Source organism: Pipistrellus hanaki (genome assembly GCF_964339955.1).
Source record: "Pipistrellus hanaki genome assembly, chromosome: 11".
Classification (NCBI taxonomy): domain Eukaryota; kingdom Metazoa; phylum Chordata; class Mammalia; order Chiroptera; family Vespertilionidae; genus Pipistrellus; species Pipistrellus hanaki.
The window spans coordinates 39311257-39331141 of record NC_140513.1 but is presented as its reverse complement, the minus strand read 5'-3'; the positions used below and the strand labels follow the sequence as shown (position 1 = coordinate 39331141).

Here is a 19885-nt window from a genome sequence, read left to right as displayed (position 1 = left end):
ATTGAAAAAGAAAGAATATTATATAACAAAATTGATTGCCATTTGAGTACTTCATGTGTTGTTGAAAAGTGGACACACACCAAACCAAGTATATGGACTGAATAGTGTATTTTCCCCCGACCCTTCCACATACACACACCCCATTCATATGTTGAACCCTAATCCCTAATATGACTGTATTTGAAGACAGGGTCTTTAATGAAGTAATTCAGGTGAAGTGAGGTCATAAAGATGGAACTCAAATCCAATATGATTGATGTCTTTTTAAGAAGAGGAAGAGACAACAAGAACATGCACCCATGAGAAAAGACCATGTGAGGACAGAGCCATTAGGTGGCCATCTGCAAGCCAAGAGAGGCCTCGGGAGAAATCAAACCTGCCAACACCTTGATCCTGGCCTTCCAGCCTCCAGAACTGTGAAAATATAAATTTCTGTTGGATAAGCCACTCAGTCTGGGTGTATTTTGGACGGTAGACTTAGCAAACTAATACACCAAATAAAGAAGTCTTCAGCAACTTTCCAGGAGCTTGACACAGGTCCTCAGGAGTTCATTGGACCCAGGTATTGCTATCTTGTTGCGAAAAATATAAAAGCTAGTCAGTGCTACCAAGTCAAAGACAGGGGGGAATGTGTTTGCAGCAAAAGGCACTTCTATTGCCAATGGAATGGGGGCGGGGGTGTTTCCTGTGGTCATAATGTGGGTTCCACAGAGGCAGCCTGCTGGAGTGGAAATTTAAAACTAGATGTGTTTAACACCATTCTACACTCACCAACATGACTTGAGCTGAATGGATGATACCAGTACTGACATGGATGCAGAAGCACCACTACTTGGTAACCTGCTGTAGGGAGTGTAAATTGGTAAAACTACTTTGAAAAACTAAACTCTTCGGCAGTATTGCTAGCCTAACCATGCACCTGTCCTATGACTCAGCAATTCCATTCCTACGGAAATGAGTGCCTATGTGCACCAAAATAAATGTACGAGAATGTTCACAGTGAAACAACCTAAACGTCTTTCAACAGAAAGGTGGATAAATAAATGCAGGATAGTCACGCCATGAATTCCTCAATAGCAATACAAAGGAATGAACGACTGATAAATACAATATGGACAAATCTCTGGAAATAGTATTGAACAAACAAAATAGATCCAGAGACATGGGAGCATGCAACAAGACTAATGATTCTCAGAGGAAAGAAGTAGGGGTAGGGGGCAGGAAGGATATAACCAAAGCACTTATATGTACTAGTATATATGCAAAACCCATGGACACAGATAATAGTGCAGTGAAGGCCTGTGGAGGAGGGGGGAATGGGGATGAGGCGGTCAAGGCGACATCTGTAATACTTTCGACAATAAAGATAACTTTTAAAAAATAATATTAAACAAAAAAAGTCTGACACGAAGGTTAAATGCTCTATGGATCCCATCTTCATAAAGCTAAACAACAGCAAAACTGCTGCAAGGTGACAGAGGTCGGGGTAGTGGTTACCTCTCAGGGTGCTTGCTGGTTAACAGTGACTGGGAAGGGACACTAGAGGCCCAATGCATGAAATTTGTGCTGGGGGGGGGGGGTGGGGTGGAGGACAGGCAGGGGCAGGAAATGTTCTATATCCATGTGCTAGCTCTCTGGTTTATCAGATATGTGAAAATCCAGTAACTGCACACTTGAGATTTCTGCTCTTCACTATGCTCAAGTGATATTATAATTTTGAAAAATCAAAAATTAGGTGGAAATGTGAAATTTTTATATTACTCTGGACTGCATTATGTGATTAATAGACTGGGTTGAACATTTCACCATTTAAGAGTACCTAAAAAATCTAAGAGACCTGCCCAAGAATTTTTTATTCTAATGGGGAAGACAAGATTGCTAGGTGTTAGGAAGACTGCACATGAGAAGAACTGGGGATGAGTGCTATTTGCTGAGCTATTTCCAGGGTTGAGCCTCATCCATCAATAAACCTGCTACACACTGAGGGCAGTTTCTTTATTTTGAGATTCCTAAAGGAGACAGTGTTTTGGAGTTTGCCAAAGTTTTTACTTAGGTTTCTGCTTACTAGTCAATTGTCCAGATTAATTCTTGTGTGATAACATGGGAACGCTTTTAACTAATATAACACTTCGGCTAGATAATACTTAGATCAGCTAATTCTCAACTATTAGCCTATTTCCATGAAGTTGCAAGAATATAATTATTTAAGCGTGTGTGTGTGTGTGTGTGTGTGTGTGTGAATTCCTTCAAAGATTCTACGTTAGCTTTTCTTTTGCATGGTTAAAGGTGGTAAAATGACCACATGTATGTGTATCCTTTTACTCTCAAGACCCCACTTAAGTGCATAAAAAGGCATAGCTAGGGTATAAATCCACACAGAGATGATCCACCAACTACAGATTTCCACACATCTCTTTGGAACTGACTGGACTGAGAAACCCCAGGCACGCAGCTCTAACAAACGATGGGTGGAGAAGGCTCTGGAAACAGGAGATTCATTGTAACTGGAAAATTGGATCCCAGCCCTCTGCTCCATGCAACACACACATCCCCAGGAGCCAGCAGTCCTCCTGGGGTGGAGGCGGGGTAGGGGGAGAGAAGACTGGCATCTGGGGAGTCCCAGTGAAGCTGATGGATGGCTCTCTGCCTGTCCGCCCCAGAGAGAAGCCTCTGGGTAGCTGGTGGACAATGTCAGGGTCCTGCCCAGAGCCTCACTGAGCCAACAGCAGCACTAGCTTTGCCCTTTCATGGGAAGAGCCAGACACCTACAAATTTACCCCACCCTCCGCCGCCCCCCCCCCCCCACACACACACACACAATCCCTTTCACCCCCAGGCCCTCAGCCAATAACTGACAGGCAGGAAGCATGAAACACCGACCCCACTGACTCAGGTGGGGACAACCCTGAGGCCCACGTACAGCCCAGAGCTCCCACTCGGGACTTGGAGATCACACCAGGTTTGAGGGCTTCCCACACGCCCCGGCAGCAGCTTTTCACTAAAGCAGAGCCCTCCTCTCCAACCCTCTTCGCAGCGTCTGCTCGGTGCGCCCAACCAGACCTCTAGGAGCCGTGCCAACAGAGGCAGACCTCCGGGCGGCACCGGTGTCAGAGCCCGACACGCCAACGGACAGCCAACGGAGACCAGGCGTGTGCTGCAAAGCTCCAGCGTGGAAGAGAGCCATCCACCTGGCCACTGATGGGACAAGCCGGGCTTCACTGTAACCCCCCAGGGGCAAGACAGCAGGTGGGGGCGGGTAAGAAAGGGGAAGGTTACAACAGAAAGAAGCAAAGGTCAGACTCACCATGCAGCTAACATAGTGAACGGAACTTTCACCCTGCTTCTTCATAAGCTCAGCCTCTCAGCTTCCAGGGGAGTTTCTCATCCCACGTGAGAAACTGCAGACAGATGGTTCATTACCTCCCACCACCTTGCAGTTCTTGGTGAAGCCTGCCTCTCCCCACCCCCCATTCTTGACCCCCATCCTGCTCCCTCTGCCTCCGTCCCGTAAGGGCAATTTTGGAAACAGTCTTTCATCCCCAGCTAATGCGTTGTGTCTCACCTGGAGCCGCTCAGACATAATAAGGCACGAAATCCTGAGCCCCTCCGCCTCCACTCCTCCCCAGACAGGCCTCAAAGACCTCTCAGGACTTAAATGTAAAGCGCACTTCTAAACGGGCTTGGCAGTCCATCTTCCAGGCTAGACAGCATCTACCAGAGCGCTAACCATTTATGCCAAGTTGAAAGCACACTTTATAAATTTATTTTACACCAGCTGTGCATCTTGTTTTCCACGTTGCAGCAAATGAATATATGTTGGCAGACTAAAAAAGTCAAGCGCTTGTTCGAAAGCTGACTGAATTGCTCCCTTTCTTCACAATTTTAATAAGGATTATAAACTAACAATGATTTTTGGTTCCATTTTTTTTTAGCATATTCCTTTCCTCCCACCCCTTAGAAACACACACATGTGCATCCACATATATAATTTCCACATGATAGAGTGCAGAGAAACATATTTGTCTCAGAATGTTTAGAAAAATAACACACGTACACACACTGCTGTGATTCCACCATCCAACTGTGTCCACCTCGTTTTGAGAAGAGCATTTTCAATTTACGTATTTCCTGATAATTCTATTCCCAGCTTATATTTATTCAGAAGTAAAACAGGAGCTGTGATCGAGGCTTTGCTTTTCAGAGATGGAGGTGATTTCTTGACACGTGTTGGGGAAATATGTGCACCACAGGTAACGAGATGGTGCAGCCCTAGCTGGTTTGCTCAGTGGGTAGAGGGTCAACCCTCTGATTGAAGGGTCCTGGGTTCACTTCCGGTCAAGGGCACATACCTCAGTTGTAGGCTCGATCCCCAGCCTTGGTCGGGGCATATGCAGGAGGCAACCAATCAATGTGTCTCTCTCACACTGATGTGTTTTTCTCTCTCTCTTGCCCTCCCTATCTTACACTGTCTCTAAAAATGAGTGGAAAGATACTCTCCAGTGAGGATTAATAACAATATAAAAAGATGCGGTGCAAAGATGAAATTCAGTTTTCCAGGTCCTCTTTATTTTATAGCCAAATGCACAGAGTTCTGCCCCCAAGTTCAATCTTTGGGAAAGCACAGCAAATAGCGGGGTTGCTGGCAGCTGAAAAGCACTCAGCCTCAACATTCCTACAGCGACGGAAAGCCCCAGGGGCCAAGGCTAAATGTTTGCCCACTTCCGTTATTCTCTAATCACTTTTTTTAATGCTGAAATGTTGGTTTTGTTTTCCCCTTCTTCCTTCCATGCAATTCTTTTCCTTTTTTGGTTAATAGGTGGGTGGGGCTGAGGTTGGGTTGATGAGGTGATGGGGGACTTGAAAGCATAAATCTGAAAGCCCTTACATTTAATAACAAAAAGTTAACTCAAATAATCCCCTAAGGTTTACTGAAGAACAGGCAGAATTTATGTTAAAGATGGAGAAATAACAGAAATAACAGAAAGCAACAGATTTTATTATCTCCATTAATTTAATAAATATGTATTCCGTTATACTATATATACATACGTGTGCAGGTGGATTCTAGCTCTATGCTACTATCCTTTCCAGTGCTGAAGGAGATTTTTGAAAGGTATGTATGTGGGGTGTATATTTTGGAAGAGAGAGATGGAATAAAGGGGGCAGCACTGCTGTAGTCCAAAGTGAACTGCGGTTGCTTGCTAACCGGTGGTGCAGGGTGCTGTGAGCATTTACCCTGGAGTCCGCAAACTCAGGTCCGTGAGACAATCTGGCCCACCACCTGGTTTTATGCAGCTGGAAGTTTGGAGAGGCTTGCTTTTACTTTTATAGATAGATGGTTGGCGGGGGGAGAGCAAGAGAGGAATCAAAATTTGTGACACAAGAAAGTCCTATGAAATTCAAATGTCAGTGGACACATAGGTGTCCATAAATAAAGTTTTATTGAAACGCAGCCACCTTCACTGGCTTACGTAATGTCTGTGGCTATTTCTGTGCCCCAAGGGCAGAGCTCAGAGTTGTGATACAGACCAAGTTTGCTGACCCCTGGTGAGAGGAGGGAGACGTCGCCTCTGCCCAAGCTCACGGTGAAGAAGTGACACGTCTATCTCACTTCTCTGTAACCCTTTATAGCGCGTTCGGCCCTCCCAGCAGCTCTCTGTGGGAAGAGAGAGAGAAAGAGCAGGTTTCATCATCCCCCCTTTTATAGCTGGGGAAACTGAGGCTCCGCCAAATCCAGATGCTTGCTCAAGGATGGCAGCTAAGCAATGGCAGCCCCCAATTACAGCTGTCCTGAGCCTGCACCTGATGGGGTAGAGATTAGAAAGATGTCAGTGCAACAGTAACACACACACACACACACACACACGTGTCCCCCATGGGACAGGGGCACCACAAACAAGCTGGGCAGGTGGGGTAGGGGCCCAGGACAAAGTAAACCGAGGATTGGAACTGTGGGACCTGTTCCTATTTCTGGGCCTGAAGTAAGTCACACCTATGCTTCCTCTAGTCTCTGAGAGTATCTGTTCCTGATAGGAGTTTGAAGAGGAAGTAGGGGCGTTATGAGAAGCAAATGAGTTAACTGTGTATGGTACTTAGCAAAGTGCCCGGTGCTTTGTGGTTGTGATGTTAACTTGTTTTTCATTCACTGGATTGGGAACCTGCTGAGGTTTTAAAACAGGAACTGATATATATATGTATTTATCTTAGACAACCTGCAAGGCATAAAGGATGCACACATACCTGAACACAAGATTCGTTAGACTGTCATACTAATGCTATGAAGACATACCATCTGTGAAACAAATTCTAACTCCTTTAGCACAAAATTCCCCTACGTATTAGGCTCAGGAAAAAAAAGATACTTGTAGGCTCAAGTTATTTGGAATGAAAATTGTTAATTGGGTGTAAAAACTATTTTCACATTTGGGGAGAAATACATTAGGTTAAAATGGAGAATTAAGTAACTGAACGGAATGTCTAACACTCGCAGGGTTTGGGGGGTGGCGTCCTGGGAAAGAGGCAGGAAGGGAAAAGAACAGGAAAGAATTGTGAGGAAAGATTAGCCAGGCCAGTGAGTAATCAGTCCAGCCATGAGGTAAGGGCCTGCAAGTGGGCACAGTTTACACGGCCCCAGCAAAGCTGAAACCGAGGGTCTATACAACTAATTATATTTAGTTTTAAATTCTAGCTCCCATCTTACTGGTGCAGAAGCAGGCACTAATAAATAATGATTTGTCCAGGACTTGTGGGCCATTAACCAAATGGTGGACATCATCACCTCATCCACCTGGTGGTCCCTAACTCCTACACCTTGCTAACCACCTTGTCTAGGGAATTCTGTTGGTTTCTATGCTGGATTTAAAAGACGCATTCTTTTGAGTACCTCTGAGCCCCTAGTCTCAGGAGCTGTTTGCACTTGAATGGGAGGACCCAGACTTTAAAGGTAAAGACAGTACTGCTGAAGACTTCTCAGAATGCCCCTACCCTTCAGCTGCATAATGACAAGCCACTCCAGTCTGTTGATGACCTTCACCGGTCTCAGCAAAAGAACCCCCTGAAAAAAATACCTTTACTCTCTGGTTGGACAGAGGTGACAGTTCCCAAAAGAAAGCCTACATATCCTAGCCCTCTGGGATGGTTTTGGATTCGAATTATCTCCAGGACAAAGAAATTTGCTGACAGGCAGGCAGGAAGCCGTAGCTAGGGTGGCAATGCCACCCTCTGCCAACAGCTCAGGGGATTCCCAGGAAATGGCTGGCTTTTGTAAGATCGGGGTTCCTAACTTCGGCGTGGTTGCAAAGCCATGATGTGCGTATCAGAGAAGACCTCGGACGCAGTAAAAGCCGTATTAAAAGAAATCACTCCTAGTTTGGACTGTCCTCTTCTATTCAAAGTGACAATGGAAGTGCCTTTATTGCCATGGTGACACAGAAAGTTCAGGAATACAAAAGAAATTTCACGCCTCCTGGAGGCCACAATGTACTGGAAAATCAGAGAAGGTGCACCACACTTTATGCCTTTGCTAGACTTTGCCAAGAACTCGCATAAAATGGCATTGGCTGTTGCCCTGCTCAGGATTGGAGTAGCCCCCAGGAGCAGGACCCAACGGAGTCCTTATGAAATATCATATGGAATTCTCTTCCTGTCTTAGAGAAAAATCTTTGAAATGTTCATGACCCAAAGACGAAAGAATTAGACACTCTAAAGTAATCCTTGGGATTAACTTTAACTGCTGTTTAACAGGATGAAGTACCCACAGTTGTCCCATTACAACATTCCAACCCCAGAGATGGAGTAACTTTAAAATCCTGGAAAAACAAATGTCCTAATGACCAACTTAAACCCATGTGGGTGAGCCCTTATCACATGTTACTAACCCCTAATTCTTCTGTGAAACTAGGAGCCACGCCCTGGCTTCACCAAGCTCAAGTTAAGCAGGCTCCAGACTTACCACCTACCACCCAAGTGACCGTATCATCAGAAACCACCGCTCAGCCACCTGAGGGTTCTTGCAAGCCCATTGCAGACTGTAGGAAGCTCTTCAGAAGGTGAACATCGGCAAACCCGAGCTAGACTTCACCAAAGTAAAGAAAACCCTCTGGCTGCGATCCAAGTTGATTTTTTTTTTTTTCCTAATCTCTAACTTTCTCATTTCAATTTCCACCTGTTACAGGCGAGGCCTCCCTGCCGTGGGCCACCGCCTTCGCAGAAATACATAACCAGTCTGACGGCGGGGTCTATTGGCTATTGCCTGGGTCTAGTGCGGAAGGCATGCCTTGGGTCAGACACATATTCAACATCTCAGACTGGGAGCGATGGATGGAGCAAGTCACCAAAGGTAAGTTGGGGTTCCTCTCCTCCACTCCACATTCAGGAGACCACATGTCCCAAATCCAACAAGAATATTGTACATATACCCCTGCTTAGGAGGCCAATGTTATTGATCTGTTAATCCATTTGACTGCATACTCCCTCCTGTGCATTTCTTCGGGCCAGTGTGCGCAGGCAGGCAGACCCAAGGGGAAACATTCGGGTTCTGGGAACAAAGCCACCAGATTCAAGAACTGATCCATTCATCTTACTCTACTTCCCACTTTCCACACTAATAATTTCTTCTTTTGGAAAGAAAATATTTACTCAAAAACAACGTTTTTCCCTTTAGGATTATTGTGACATTGTACACCCACACTGCGGAATATCCAAGTGTGCTAACAATCTGAGACAAATGGGGGAGAGGGGAGCCCTTCTGACATGAAATTACTTCACACTTTATGGAAATAAGCCCTCTTCTGGTGGATGTGACACAAGAGAACAGTGCTTTTAAACTGCGTGTCAGGACTCGTTCATTCATGCTGAAATCAGCTGAGTGGACCCACAACCACATCTATAATAATAAAAGTGTAATATGCTAATTAGACCGGGTGACCTTCCAGACAAAGCCAAGGCTTCCAGGGAAGCCCAGGTGCCAGGTGCCTGCCGGCAGCTGGAGAGAAGCCCAGGTCCTGGGTGCCAGAGGGGAGCCAGTGCCGGCAGCCGGGGAAAGGAAGGCCTACTCTTGCACGATTTTAATGCACTGGGCCTCTAGGAGAATAGAAAATATCAGAGTGTATTACATATAATGAAGGACATGTATTTTCAAAACTTTTGTTTCAGTGATTTGTGCATGCGTAAATGTGCACGTGTGTTTGTTTGCATACACTTACCCATATTGCTAGGACATGGTGTAAATTGTATTCTCCCTAGGGATCATGAAGTCTAACCGTGTCCAAAACAGAGACTGAACCGCTTCTTTAAAAGTAGGTGTCCCTGTTCATTAATACAGAATTGGTCTCCAATTACAAAATTTACCAAAAGTCAGAAACAGAAATGATTACAGTGTTCAGAATGATGGGCTAACCATTTTCTTTATGAAATAAACCACTGCTGTGTTTTTCACATTAACCAGTCCACATGGAGTAGTCAAGGAGGAGGCTGAAGAGGAAATGTGTCTATCCTAGTTGGTATAAGATCTTTTTAAAAGCCTTCTCCTGGGAAAAGTGGGGGCCACTTTATAACCGAGGGTATTTTATACATGTACATGCATGGTCATCTGTATCCTAGATCACTGAGGATTGTCGATAGTTGGCTTGAGTGAACTGAACTGTAGGTCTCTATTGCACTACATTACAATTCCCAAATTAAAATACCAATAGCTGCTATCGAGCCAATTCTCATCCATCCAAAAATTCCTTCTGTTCTCTCTGTGCCATGTGAAACAGAGGCTGGTGCTGCCCTGCCTCATATCTCCTCAGCCCACTTCTAAGTACAGTTGGTGGACAGCTCCCCTACACACCAACAGCTCCCTGCCCCCAGCCCACTCTGCCTCTCTGCTGAACTGCCCAGGGGCTTTCTCTGATGCCCCTGGAACGAGCCTGGCCTAATGGCAGCTTTCAAGTGCTTGGAATTTCTGCCCCCATGTTAAAGGGTGGATAAACATCCCAGGTTGCCTACAACTTGGTGCACAATCATAAGTTCATTCTACACAAGACCAGCAGAACGGAGGCCTCATTTGCCCACAGTGGTAATCTGCTCATTAGCTTACCTCTTTTTAAAATATCTATATAATAAAAGCCTAAGCGACTGTTATGGTGAAATGACCAGAACAACCGGTTGCTATGATGTGCCCTGACTACCAGGGGGCAGAAGCTCAATGCAGGAGCTGCCCCTGGTGGTCAGTATGCTCCCATTGGGGGAGTGCTGCTCAGCCAGAAGCCGAGTTCATGGCCTGCAAGCGCAGCAGCAGTGGCAGGAGCCTCTGCTGCCTCCCTGGCAGCACTAAGGAGCAGCCAGCTGAGTGGTAAGGAGCAGCGAGCAGGCAGGCGGTAAGGAGCAAGGAGTCCCAGACTGTGAGGGGGATGTCCAACTGCCTGTTTAGGCCCATCCCAGGAGGGGTCCCGGACTGAGAAAAGGCACAGACTGGGCTGAGGGCCCCCCTCTCAGTGCACAAATTTTGTGCACTGGGCCTCTAATATACAATATATTTTAGAGAGGAAGGAAGAGAGAGAGATAGAAACATCAATGATGACAGAGTATCATTGGTAAACTGTCTCCTACACATCCCCCCACAACTCAGGCAAGTGCCCTGACTGGGAATAGAACTGTGACCTCCTTGTTCATTGGTCAATGCTCAACCACTGAGCTACGTCAACTGAGCAAGCCTACCTATCATTGGCTTTCTTTCCTTCAAAAATGTGTTTAATTTTTCTACCTTATCACTTATGCTTCTTAGGATCACCTCCCAAATACTAGTAAACTACTTGTCTGGGGCGCTGCATGCATTTATTATTTCAGCATCCTGTGGCTCTGTTGTGTTCTCTTTGAAAAACGACTGTCCATAGAAATCAAAGTAAAAGAGCTTTACACACATTCTTTACACCCGAAGTACATGGATCTTTGGAAATGTCTCATGCATTCCTTTCAGTGAGTGTTCGATGATCCCATAGGAATGCAAAAAGCCTTTCTGTTGTCGGGTATACCCAGATGAACAAAAAAACAGTGCCTCAGAATGGGACTCGTTAGAATGGGACATGAGACATGGAGGAAGAGAAGGAGCCCTGTAACTAAAGGAGACGCAGATAGCAGAAGAGGGTGTGGCACTTCCAGCTGCCTGGTATTCCATCACCACCCAGACAGAGCCACTCTTCAAGCTTTCTAATCTAAATGTCTGATTGAGGAGAGCATCTTTTTATAAAGGCAGCACTGACTCACGCCCAGCACACACAGGTCAGCCCCAAAATGGCACACGGTGATACAGCTTTGTGGACCGCTGATTCAGAACCAAAGGGCAAAGCATCTCATTGCAGGGTCCCTCAGGGACCGCTCCACCTGTCAGGTGCATAGCCAGGTGACACAAGGGACTGCTGAGGCTCCTCTGCTGTTCCTGGATTATGGCAAGCACATTCCCACCCGAGGCCCTTGGCTCTTGACATTCTGTCTAGAAGGCCCTTCCCCCGTTATCCGCATGGCTCACCCCTTCGGACCTTTCGGCTCTCTGCTCCGGGCCTTCCCTTATTGCCCCATGTAAAGTAGCATCACCTCCTACGTTGTTGCATTCTATTGTCTTCCCTGCTTTATTCTTCAGAGCACTTACCACCACCTGACATATTAATATATTTGCTTATTTATTTTCAAATCTCCTCCCACTAAGAGATGGGCAACAGCAGGGACTTACCCTCTCTTGCATGCCCTTTGCACCTTACTGCATCCCTTGCACCTAAAAGGGTATCTGGCCCAGAGAAGGTGTTGAGTGGACATTTGTTGGAAGAATGAGTAAATGACTTCATCATTTAGACCCTCAAAATCATCATTCACCATAGCTGAAGTTCCTAAAACTCATCTGGAATCATGACACAGCCCCTAACTCAAGGGTTGTTTTATGAGAAAAAATGGTTTTGGTAAAACTACAACATACGTAGCGGGTATGAAAAAAATAAAATCATGTAATCCTATCATCCCATGTGTAGGCCATAGGATGGAATTCATTTTCTGTCCACGGTGTAAATAAGAAATCCTGAAATTTGCCGAAACTGGTTTGGCTCAGAGGATAGAGTGTTGGGTTGGGGGCTGAAGGGTCCCAGGTTCGATTCCGGTCAGGGGGCATGTACCTTGGTTGCGGACACATCCTTGGTGGGGGGCGTGCAAGAGGCAACTGATCGATGATTCTCTCTTATCAATGTTTCTAACTCTCTATCTCTCTTCCTCTCTGTAAAAAATCAATAAAATATATTTTAATAAGAAATCCTGAAATTTTAGATCTTAGCTACTATACCTACCTTACTAAAAAATGAATTTATTTATGTATTTATGTGACAAATATTTATTGATGGATATGTTGTTGGGTGAGGCATTATATTTGATTTTTCTTTTGAAAAATTGACTTTATACTTCACTGTAAAGCTATATCCTGCTGTTATAAATAGGGAAAGCTCATCTTTTTAAACACACGTATGCTTTCTCCATTATTTTACCATAAGCTTCGTTTATTTAGGTCAGCAACTCCGGAGAGAGAATAGTCACAGGGAATGCTCCACAGCGAAAAGTCTTTTATTCGGCTCATTTTAAAGGTAAATATTTTTCTTTTCATTAAATTTAAGGGAAGGAGGAGCTACAAATGTACTGAACACTTAATGCTCACTATCACAACAATTACATCAGAAGGAGACAAACTCTAATTACAAACTCTAATTAAACTCATGCTCTCCAAGTGCAGGAGGTCCTCATTGTTGGGTGATAATCTTTAATTCACCCTTGACTGACTCACTGCTGCACTTCCACAGTCTTTGAGATTCTCCTCATCTGCCCACTTTTCTTTTGCCCACATTATACTTAGAATACTATGGCCACATTCCTTTAGTTCCACCTCAAAAATCCCATGCTTCTGTCTCAAGAGTCTTTCCTTTGTCTTTACCCACTGTGCTTCTCCCATCTTCTTGAAGATTCCACTTCATCAGGTGAGCTTCTCCCTTACATTTTCAATCTCTCTTCCCTTCGATAGGTTCTTCTCCTCTACTTGTAATGTAGACTCAAGTCTTCCTATACTAAAAACGCTCCTTTCCCTCCATATGCCATTGCTTCGACACATCAAACTCTCCTTCCCCCACTCCATTTAACTAATTTTTTTTTAAAAAAAATGTTTGTCTTTACTGTTGTCCATGTACATCATCTCTTGTGGCTTGGCTGCCACTCCCACCTCCCTCAAAGATAATGGGGGAAAGCCAGGGATCAGAGCCAATGGTTTTTCCTTTGTTGTGGCCTTGCCCCCACTGTATGAGTGATGAATGATGGTGGGAGTGAGGTTCTTGGTGTACCGCTGGAATAAGAATTTCCAAAGGACCCCACAAAAGGATGAGGTTTTGTAGATGGTTTTATTCCTGTGGAATTATGTCCCTGCATTTCCAAGGTCCCATTTCCCCTTGTTCTGCCAAGGAAGAAGTGTAGCTGGGCCTTCAATAGCTAGAATAAAAGCTAGTGTCCAGAGCTTCCGTTCCAATTTGGAGTCCAGTCTAGCATCAGGCTAGCATAGTTTGTGTTCCCCACTGCAGTCCACCTTGCATGTCAGTCCGCAGGGCCACATGGCTATGGAGGAAACATCGGAAAATGCAAGGAAGCAGGAACAAAAGGTCCCCATGAGCCAAGAGTCAAGTGGAACAAGAATTCGAACTCCTTTGTTTAGGGGATTACATATTCCCAAATTTTCATGCACTTGCAGTGGCTCCACCTACTCTGGCCAATGAGCTCTGTTCCCAGATTTGACTGACAGGCACCTTGCCTGGTCACCCCAACTTCACTGTGCTTGCATATACCTTCCCTTTGTTGGACCCTTTCCTCCAGTGATCTTAGGGGAATGGGCCAGTAGTTCCCTGAGGAGTGCAAAACTGCAGCCTCCTGCTGAAGCTGCCCAAATGAAATGCCTATAATGCTGGCCTCCCTTCTGCTCCTATCAGTAGCTCCCCTCACCTTTCCTAGCTTCCATGACAACATACTACGCCCACCATTTTCCCCCAGCTGCCCCTTGTTTAATATTGCTCTCTTCCTCTCTTTCCCTCTAACATGCAGACATCCCCCAAGGACCCCACTTTTACTCTTTGCTTCTTCTCACTCCATTTCCTTCCTTTACTGGCCATTCCTGAGACATCAAAATTGCTCTTAAGTGATGACTTACTAACCTCTCTTTGTAACTCTACCTCTCTCCAAAGACCAACACCTGTATTCTAGTCCCTTCCCTTGGACAAACCTGCCATGCCTAAAATGAAATTTCTTTTTGCCTCTCTTTCTCACCCTCCTTTGAACCTGCTGACAGTGACCCCATCATGCTCTCAACTGAGCCTGACAATGACCTTTGACTTCCCTGCTAAGTGCTCAGAGTATTCCTGCTCCCTGTCTCTTGAGTCTGTTTGTCTCTTTCCCTTTACCCCCACTGCTTTCCTCTTATACCTAGTTGACTGCAGTCTATCTGGTCTCGCTCTTTCCAGTCTTTTCCCATTTCATTACACCCAACACAATGCTGTAAGTTCATCGCTCTAAAGCACAGATCTGATCCTGTTAACCCTCCTTCTTCTCCTCCTCATAAACCTTCCATGGCTCCCTGGTACTTACTGAATAAAATCTGCATGCAAGTTGCTCCACAATCTTGAAAGAACCTCTCTTTCTCACCTCATTACCTCTCTCATTCCATCTCTGGATATTTCCTGTGCTCAGCCCAAGCACACCATTCTTTGTTCTCTGTGCAGGCACACACCTTCCACCACGAGGCTGTGCTACAGGTGCCTCCCCGTCCTTCCCTGCCACCCCAAACGCCACTTGTGTAAATCCAGCTCAGCTTCTATCTCTTCCACGTAAGCTTCCCTGATTCTTCCATTTGAAGTGATTGGTGTATCTTGTGAACTCCCACAGCACTGCAGAAATATGGCTTCTTAAGCTTTTTCTAACATTTTTATAGATAGTTATATGCAACATGCCCTCTCTCCCCTTCCAGACCATGAACTCCCTCTGAGCAGGATCTAAGTTATCCTTCAAATCCCCAGCTCTCCTAACATCTCCCAAACCCTTTCCAAAGGTACACAGTGCCTGAGATGTAGTAGGCAATTCACAGATATTTGTGAGTTCATGATGGTAACCCAAAGGGTTAACTATGGATTTTTTAGGCTTGAAATTATCTCAAGTTTAGCAACAATCACGTTTCCCTTAGAATACAAGTCCCATCTCCCCCCATAGTTTATTCCTTTTGGCCGCACAGGACAGTTTCCTAATGTCTTTTATTTCCAAGTCTTCTGAAGAACAAACTTCTTTAAGAGATGTAATAATGAAAAGGGAAAGCATTAGTGTTGCTGTAGGTAGAGAGAACACATCCATCTAAAGCAAATGGCTGGCTGCAGGCTACAGCACAAGGTACCCCTGTGTCCTAGACTGAATTACAGGATCCAGGCTGCCGCAATAACCTCGCCAGTGCAACCTCTAGAAAAGCCAGGCAGTGCCTTTGACAATCATCACATTTGCATGAGAAAGGAAATCACTAATTCCTGAGTCATCCGTTTTTATGCTGTTGTATAATTCTTTTTCTATCCAGCTTATTTACCTTGGCAATGTCTAATATTCTTAAGCTTTCTTGTCCAGCATTTACATCGCTGGATTTTCCATGCAAATATAAACACAATAACTTAAAAAAAAAAAAAAAAGCGTCAACCTCTTAGAATGCCTTTTAAATTCCTTAAGTACTTTTCTCAGAAAGAAATTGGCAGAACAAATAAGGTAAAGGACTAAGATTCAAAACTCATTTTTTAAATAAATCTATCCTTAAATCCTGGAGGAGCTCCAACAATCTCACATTAAAATTGTAGAAGGTTTGACGTGAAGGACAGAGGGATGTTTAATGTTCACGGTTTCAAGAGCACCTGGCCTATCGATCATCATTAATAAAGGGAAGATAACGGGGAAGAATGAAACACATGTGGGCAGACCTACTTTTATTATGTTCAAGGTAACAATGATATCATGTAACTTTTGCTAACATGAAACAAATTTTTTTTTTCTAAGAAAAAGAAAGGAGCCTCTGATACTAATGTGTTGGGTATTTATCCGTGTGGCTCTGAGTGCTACCAAATAGGACCCGGGCAGCCGCCACTTTGGATTCTGACAGCAATGCAGTGGAATTTCCGACGTTGGAGTTCAAATAGGTGCCACACGGGTTCATCTAGTCACACCGCATTTTAATAAGGAAGTATTGATATATTAAATTAGAGCTGCATCCATTCCCACAGACACCACAGGAGACCTACAGGCGCCGGGAAGTCCAACTGCAGTGGGGCACACATAGGAATATGCTCTCTCCTTTCCTGTCTCCCAAACCCACCCAAGCCTATCTTTATTACGCAAAGACCATCCAACAGCTACAGGATCTGGATTCCGTACTTGGTCCTGGTTCCCACGGAGTGACTTATTGCTGGCCTGCCGTTTGCCAAAATCCCCCTATTCACAGGCTCCCCGGATGGTTCACTCAACCGGGACCCCATCACCTTGGGTCTTGGGGGATTTCAGTTCCCGAATGATATGTGGCACCGTGAAAGCTGGGAGCGTGGGTGTCTCAAGCAATAGGAATAAAGTATCCCCTTTCCTGAGGAAGATGCCCTGCCTAGGTGACGATGACAGATGGGGTACCACACATTACTCAGTACGACCTTTTTATTCTTTTTAACACCTCCACCCTGACCAAATCTCTCTCCTCCAGAGTTCATTCTACAAGGACCAACAAAAAGACCCACCCCTGCTTCAGATATTGGGTTTCCCAGCGTTCGCATGTGGAGTGGGAAGGTCTAGCTGACATTGAAAGTTGTGGGGATGAAGAGAGAGGACTGTGGCCATTCCAGACCCTTCTCCTCCAGCTCAGACACAAGATAAACAATAGAAACTGCAGAGTCAGGGCGGCGGAGACCCTCACGGAGCAGGGGCTGAGGATGAGACGTGCCCCAGGATGGAGGGTCCCTGCAAAACCAGGGACACCTGCAAGCCCAGACAGGGGTGAGTAACCACGATCCCGTCTCCCTGCCATGCGCCCAACGCCACATGCACACTTCCACATCCCCGAGTCGAGAGGCCAGAGAAAAGGCAAGAGAGAATCCTTTTCCGCCCGGCCATGCACACGCCCGGAGCAGAGCAGAGCCGGAGCTCCGAGTTGCAGGGTCGGAATGACAGACCGCTGTCCCACAGCCGGCGGCGGGGACCGCGAGCCGGGGCTCCAGCACGCACGCCCGCTGGGCTCGGAGCGCAGTTCGCGGAGCAGCGTGGCTGCAACCACACGAGTGCGTGCACACACACACATACACACACACACACACACACACACACACACACACACACACGGGGTTTTACAAACCCGCCTCTGCCGGACGGGCTCGCCCTGCACTCACACGCCCAGTGCCTCCTGCCCACTCCATCCCTGCCAGCACGCACTCTGGCTCCCGGAGAGCCAGCGGAGGGATGCGGGGTCCTAGCAGGGATGCCTGACATGCCATGCCCGCCCTCCAGCACCTTGGGTCCCCCCTCCCCAATCCCTTTGGCTGCACCTTACACACACACACACACACACACACACACACACACGCACACAGAGTCCTGCCACGTCTGTCTGCCAGCCTGCCTGCCCGTTGCCCCTAAAGCCCCGCGTCTCCAGGAACCCCAGGCGTTCCCACCTCCGGCTGCCCCTTCCCCCGCCGGCTCGACGGCCAAAGCGCTGCCCCCTGGATGCCGCCGCCGGCTGCCCCCGCTCGCTCGCGGGCACTATTGTTCCACGCGGCCCCTCTCTGCACCCATGGGCGCGCTTCGGAGAGGATCCGGGTTCCGTCGGGGGCGGCGGCATCACGGCCGGGCACCCCCATTCCCCCCCACCCCACCCCGCGGCGGTGGTACCTGGCCTGACAGCTGGGTCCGCGGGAGCAGGCGGCGCTACCGGGAATGGAGCCCCGCTCCGGGAGCGCCTACCTCCAGCGCCACCATCTTCCGCCAAAGCCGCTCCTGCCGCCGCCGCCCTCGCCCCGCGCCGGCCCGGGCTCCGCCGCCGCCGCCGCGCCGGCCCCTCCGGTCGGTCCCGGGCCCCACCCCCGGCTCCCAGCCCGCCCGCCCGCCCGCCCGCCCCGCGCGTGACGCGCACCCGGCGAGCCGGCCCGCCCGCTCCGGCTCCGGGGGGAGGCGCGGGGGGGAGGGGGCGCGCACACGCCCGGGGCCCGCGGCGCCCCCGCCGCCCACGCCCACCCGCGTGCGCGCGCGGCGCGAGCCCGAGGCGGCGGGGCGGGGTCCCCCGCGGAGCCCCGGCCCCGGTGCGGGTGCGGGTGGGCGTGTGGGGCGCGGGTCCCTCTCGCCGCCCCCTCGCACCCTGCCTGTCGCCTGCGCTCCCCCCCAATCCCTCTTCCAGCCCCAGGCTGGGGAGCACGCTGCGGGAAAGGCGGCCGCATCCCCCGCCCGAGGGGATGGACGGGGACCTCCACCCTCCTCGGCCGCAGCCTAAGGGGGATCCCCGGTTTCTGAAGCAGCAGCAGCGGTGGCCAACCTCTGAGCGCAGGGACAGAGCGCGCTGCAGGACCACGGAGCAGGGCGGCCGCGTGGGCTCCTGGGGGTGTTCTCAGCCCTCAGTGACTTGGAGCTTTCCCGCCGCTCCCGGGCTCCTCACACGCCGCCCGCACCTCCCGGCCCGCGGCCCCGGGGGCACCCTCCGAACCGGGGGTGGACGTGGTCGCGGGGAGGCCCTGCTGCAGTGCGCGCCTCCGCCGCTAGGGGGCGAGCCGCTCGGGTTTGGCCCGGAGCCGCGCTGGTAGCGTTTTCAGCCTTGGTGGGTGGGGAACTGCCCAGTCTTTGCAGGCAAAGCAGGGAGAGCTTCTGGATGATGAGGCGGGGGTGGGAGGGGGGAGGGGGAGCTCGGCTTGATTTTTCTGCCCACTTCTCCGTTCTGGTAGATCAGGACTTAACGTGCATGTGAGCCTGGCTCAGGGCATCAGCCCTCGATGGAGCTGAGAGGGAGGGAGGGGACCTTTGCAGCAGGGAGCAGGTGGCAGGTGCTGTCTGTGCCTTCATGAAGAGCAGTGCGCTGGACAGGCCACGGGAGACCTGGGTTCTGGCGCCAGCCTCCCCTGTCATTGGCGGGGTAATGGGAGCCAAATCACTACCCCCTCCTCCCTTCCCCGTCAGGACACAGGTTTCTCAGTAATAAAAAGTTACTAGTATATTTGCACAAAGCCTTATACTTTGCAAAGCCCTCTTCATGTACATACTCTTAGTAAAATGAAGATGAGCCTTGATGATCCAGATTCCGTTGGAAATGGATCTTTTACCAGACCGTCTTTCCATATTACTTTAAGCACAATGCCTCCAGAAAAATCGGGGGCATTGTACTTAAGCATCCTCAAAGTCATATATATAGCCTTAAAATTCGTATGAATTTTGCATTGTACTCCATAATAAATCTTTTTTTCTTCTCCAATAAGGAAAAAACAAAAACACACACACAACAGCTTCCCCTTCTCCCAAAAGATCTTTTGGTAAAGTTGAACGATTCTATTTTAGGCAGATGTATCATGCTTGTCCTGTGATATCCATTTTTTCAGTAAATATTTAGTAGGCATGTACTCCAGAGACAGTCCCTGCTCTCCCAGAGCCCACAGTGCCCTGGAGGAAGCAGGCATTAACCAATCAGGCTAAGTGCGGCCACGATAAATTCTCCATTGCAAAGGTGGTAAGGCTTCCCCAGGAAACCCAATCTGGACTCGGGGGTTAGGTAAGGCTTTCCAAGGAAATGCCATTTCAGGCTGCTCAGGAGAGAGAAGAAAATGTGCGGAAGCCCACCAGGTGGGGCTCAAGACAG

At 48.0% G+C, this 19885-nt stretch overlaps 1 protein-coding gene across 4 annotated transcripts in view; it reads right to left on the bottom strand.

The window, feature by feature from the left end:
- The window catches only part of APBA1 (amyloid beta precursor protein binding family A member 1), a 194866-nt gene extending 176140 nt beyond the window's left edge, over positions 1 to 18726 (bottom strand). For 2 of the 4 annotated variants that reach the window (XM_084899501.1, XM_084899505.1), the window contains exon 1: positions 17941 to 18121. The gene's annotated coding sequence lies outside the window, so the exon portion shown is untranslated. Of the gene's footprint in view, positions 1 to 17940; positions 18122 to 18577 lie in introns of those variants that run through there. The other 2 variants (XM_084899503.1, XM_084899502.1) reach the window with 2 other exon arrangements.
- Between the last annotated feature and the right edge of the window lie 1159 nt (positions 18727 to 19885).